This window comes from Coffea arabica, chromosome 5e, assembly GCF_036785885.1.
Source record: "Coffea arabica cultivar ET-39 chromosome 5e, Coffea Arabica ET-39 HiFi, whole genome shotgun sequence".
Lineage (NCBI taxonomy): Eukaryota > Viridiplantae > Streptophyta > Magnoliopsida > Gentianales > Rubiaceae > Coffea > Coffea arabica.
In genome coordinates this window covers 4,145,519-4,150,338 of record NC_092318.1, presented here as the reverse complement: position 1 = coordinate 4,150,338, position 4,820 = coordinate 4,145,519, and the positions used below count along the sequence as shown (strand labels likewise).

General features: G+C 38.5%; 2 long non-coding RNA genes across 2 annotated transcripts; both read left to right on the top strand.

The window, feature by feature from the left end:
• Positions 1-592: 592 nt before the first annotated feature.
• On the top strand, positions 593-4,467 carry LOC140006440 (uncharacterized). Its single transcript, XR_011814062.1, has 2 exons — positions 593-1,112; positions 4,042-4,467. It is a non-coding gene; the product is annotated as an uncharacterized lncRNA (long non-coding RNA).
• LOC140006441 (uncharacterized) lies at positions 1,753-3,681 on the top strand. The gene is made up of 2 exons (XR_011814063.1): positions 1,753-2,830; positions 2,916-3,681. It is a non-coding gene; the product is annotated as an uncharacterized lncRNA (long non-coding RNA).
• Positions 4,468-4,820: the final 353 nt, after the last annotated feature.

Below are 4,820 nucleotides of genomic sequence, written 5' to 3'. Positions count from 1 at the left end.
TATAAATTATTAATTGGTTATACTGAATTTACTAATACATTTATACTAAATCCCTAATTACACTTAATACAATAACATTTTTTTCTCAAAAAAAAGTACAAGTACAATAATGAATTAGTGATTGTATTTGTACCAAAAATGATAACTTGACTACTGTAGTTGTATTTATTTCATCAAGTTGGATTGTATTCAAATAACTTTTGTTTGATTGTTTTTATAAGTTTCAATTGTGAAATTATAATGAATAATAATTTGATGATGTGTTGATATTTTAGTACTTGATTATTTGCTAAATCTTAACTATAATAAAATTATATAACAAAATTTTATTAGTCTTGCGAGGACACCCGCAGAGGAAGCGAGGCGGGGGAAATTTGTAGGCAGCGGGGCGCGGTTGGAGAGGTGGTATCCTAGAACTGTTTTAACAGGTGGGGATCAAATTATATATAAAATTAAAATTTGAGGTTTAAATTAGCCAAAATAAAAGCTGAGCGATGAGATTGGCTCCAGCAAAAAAGTCAAGGGACTCAATTGGTCATTTCCATTAAAGAGAACAAATAATATTCATGCTGAGGAGATACTCAAAGACAAACCTAATACAGGTACAAAAGCTAATCAAACACTACGCCTCAACAATGGTTCACCTCTGCCTCACTAAATCCATCAGCAGTGGGATTGCATTCTGGTTTTCGAATATTATTCTTGTTATCAACAATACTAGTGAGCATATCATCCTTAAGAAGGGGAGACGGGAGTATTGCAAGGAAACAAAGAGCTGGGTGGACTATCCCATTGAGAAAGGGGAAAGAATTGGGCCAGGTGAGCATGCCTGCTGCTGTGCGTCGAAATTTGGGAAGGAATGGAGGCGTACACAGAAGTTGATGCGAAAGTATTCGGAAATGAGGGTTTCCCTTGAGGGTGAAGATGACAGGAAAGCGAAGGTGCTATCACTTCCTGAAGTTATGAACAACATAGCCTTCGTCTTCAACATGGGAGACAACAGTCCGTTGGTAATGGAAACTGTATCAAGGGAAGAAACGAAAAGCAGAAAAATCGAGCCTTCTCTTTGGAAGAAGCTTGAGGAGATGAAAGTGCAGTGTATATCAGTCGTGGTAATTTAACTTTTCCTCCTCTCTAGCTTCCTGTCTGGTGCTTGTGTGTTCGTGGATTCTGCCTGTACTGAATTGCTCTATTTGTCCTTTTCCTTTTCACATTTACCTTAAGCATTGGGTGATTTTCTTTCTGGCATACTATTTATCAGTGCAATCAGGGATTTGGTTTCATGTCTGTGAGGTGAAATATCTATCTGTTTTATTCGCTATAAGCTATCAGTACAATAGGCAGATTTCTTAATTGCCTTTGCCATAAGTGCCATCAAGTATCACATCCTTAGACTAACATATCTATCAATCCAAATGTGGCTTTAGTATGTTGTACCATTTTGTGCGCTTTAGTTGCTTTTGGCTCAACTGTTAGGGCCGTAGATTGTGGACTAAAGGACTTTTTTTGATTCTCACTTGGTTTAGATGTTGAGAGGCAGCTCAAACCCAGAATTAATTCAGACAAAATGTCAAATTAAACTGAGAAATCAGATTGTGAGCCCAATGATATTTATTGACTCAACTCTACAATTGAGAACAGAGGAAATGGAAAAACAGGTAGGGGGCCATAGAAAGGAAGAAATCTCTTTGGAAGAGTTCCCCAAAATTACAGAGAGATTATCCAAAAAGCTGAAAGAATCATTGATGTAGCTCGAGTCCAACGAATGCACCCCACCCAAAACCGCCGCGTCCTGCTTAAAATTCTGATTTAACAATCTTAATTACCTTTCAAATTTCTGTTAGTTCTTTCTCACATGAGGACGCCCCTTCTTCATGCCTCCAATTTTAATCTCAACTGCTTGAAGTCTATCTATATTGAGAACTGTACTTAGCCAAGCACTCCACTCCTAGCACCTTATCACTTCCCCCCAATTTCAAGGTTCTGACCTCATGCTGAACCTCATAATCACACATTTTCCAAATCACAGGGCTGCATACTCCGGTAGAGACTGACTTCCTTTTTTGCAACTGGGGCAGGCAGTGGGTTGGTACTCCCTTCCTTCCATTTGATTTCCCTGACTGTACCACCATCCATAAAGCTATAAGTACTCCCATTTATTTTTAAGATACACAATTGCTTCCCTTTTTAACTTTAAACCCCCAGCTAGAGCATGAACTCAAAGTTCCTATTAGAGTATCTTTGTCATCCCCTTCACTCAGTTATAGAATCCATCACTCACTTCCCTCTTCTCCCTTTTGCTTCTGCACTCACAGGATCCTCCCTTCTTTCTGAGTATATGGGGTTCAGCTTGGCATTCTTACGCACATGCCCAAACTGAAGGGTTCATCGCATGTGAAACAGAGCCCCTTGTCTCTTTTCTCCTGGAAATCCGTAGGTGTAGTTCTTCTGAAGTTATTGGGAATTTTGGTCGTGTTTTTGCTCTTGTTCTGTTTGGGTTTATAACATCCTGTGAATTGTGACTGCAGTTTGGAACCGGATTCAGGCTTTTTTCAGCACAGTATTCTTAGAATTGGTTGATGGCCATTTATTAGAGAAGTGTGAGAGTCTCATGGGAGGAACCTGAGTTCAGTGATCTATTCAGTTTATTAATGGCATTCGTAGTTTTCTCTTGCAGCAAATAATCTTCCATGGTATATTGGTATAACCGGTTTAACCATACTTTTGATCTCTTCTTTTAAACTTCTCATAAACAGAGGAACATAGTAGGGTTCTCGCATGGGGATAGGGAAGGCATGACTAAAGCTTCCAGAATTTCAAACCTATCTTGGTAATCCCCATTATTTTTGGGCCTCCTCCCCCAGTCACATGCAAATCTGTGTAGAGAATTCTGCTCATTTTATCTCCTGCTGCAGGACCAAACATCTGCTCTCTTTTCTTCAAGTATATCCTAGCAATAACAGTCTTCTGCTCTGGTGGAATTCAATGGATCTCAAAGTATTTGTTAGCCTTTCTTGCCCATTCTCATTGTCCCTTTCCATCGAAATGGGGAAAACTTGATCTTAGGCAACCTTCCCCCTATCTGCCCATCGTTTCTGAAAGATTTGTTCCCAGATGGTTAATTTCTGTTGCTTCCAGAGTCTCTTCATTGTATAAAACATGATTAAATGGCTCCATCTGCAAGAAACTTGAATCCTATTTGATTCAGCATAAGAAACAGATTCAAAGTCTTAACTGCCTTGGCCATAGCTGCCACCAAGTGATCTTACATTGCATCTAATTCCTCTTCAAGTTTTTCCATTAAATTCTTGTCTATTCGCCACACGTCTAGGACTCTCAAGCTCATCTTGCTTACTAGGAATTCCCTTTACTTTACCACCCAAATCTCATCAATTTTTGCCAATCGCTGTGAAATTTTCTTCTGGGACATTACTCAAGCAATGTGCTTCATTTTTGGGTTGACATATCTATCAATGCAAACATGGATTTAGTATATTGTACCATGGTGTGCTGGCAGTTGCTGTTAGCTCATGCTGTCAAGCGCTCTGTTGTGGACCACACAACTATTGGAACTTTTTTGGCACTGCTTAGATATCTTATTAACAAGCTTGGATTTAAAGCCTTGTATGACATCTTGCTAATTTTCTCCTGTATACTGCCAGAATTAAATGAAATCCGAAAGATTTTTGTTAGATTTCTATGGCATAATGGCCTCATTTAGTTTCGTATTTATCATCTATTGTACTATGCATTAATCTTTTTGGAGGCATTACGCAATTGATTTCTGGATTTTAATGCACCTGCAGGTCTATTTTTCAGGATATTTCTTGGTTAATATAGGGTGTTAATGGAATTGTGGTTAAGTTTCCCCTTTGCTTGTGATGCTGCTCATCTTTCCGTCAATACCATGACATCCTTTGATACACAGAATCCGAAATTTATAACATGTCTAGTTAATCGTCTGCTATTGAATTTTGCTTTTTGGATAAGTATCTAACAGATTAACATGCTCATTAAATATTTTCTTTTCATTTTTACTAGAACAAGCGGAAAACTGCTTGCAAGGAAGGGGCACGCGAAGAACTCGGCACAGCCCATGTTTGATTGTAGTAGTCAGCCCCATGTTTGATTGCAATTCTACCTTGTAAGCAGCCCGTAAATTTCTGACTGACAAAAATCGAACTAAAAGTGCACATGAACCCTGACTTTTTGTGATAAAATTTTTTTTATGGTATCCAGACAATAATCTTGTGACTTGCTACTTGGTGTAGGATTTTGAGTTGATCAAGATTTTTTCTTTGATATGTTAATTGTATGGGCGTTTAGAGATTCAACTCATCTTCTGTTACATTCATCCTAGTGCCTTGAGCAATTTATCAGAAGTTGCAGCTGCAAATTGATTAAGATACGCTTTTGAAAACAAGGAATGCCCCCAGGAGGCCGGAGGGCACTAAACTTGCGGTTTCAGTTTTCCGACTCGACATAGTTTTGTTTCTGTTGGCCAATTTGACTGCCAAGAAAGCACTATCTCTATCTCTTGTCTGTTCCTCTCGGAAACGGACAGAATCCTTGCAAGCAAAGTCAAAAAGATTTCAACAGGAATGGCACCTATATGTGTTATAAGGGGACGCATCAGATACCTGATGATAGTTTTCGTTTTGCACAAAATATATATTGTGTTGCTGCAAATTGACATTTTTAAAGCTTAATAACATTTTCAACAAGAATGGCACCTGGATGTGTTATGAAGGGGCGTACCAAATACCTGATGATAGTTTTCGTTTTGCACGAGATAATACTGTAGCATCCCATATTGGAAG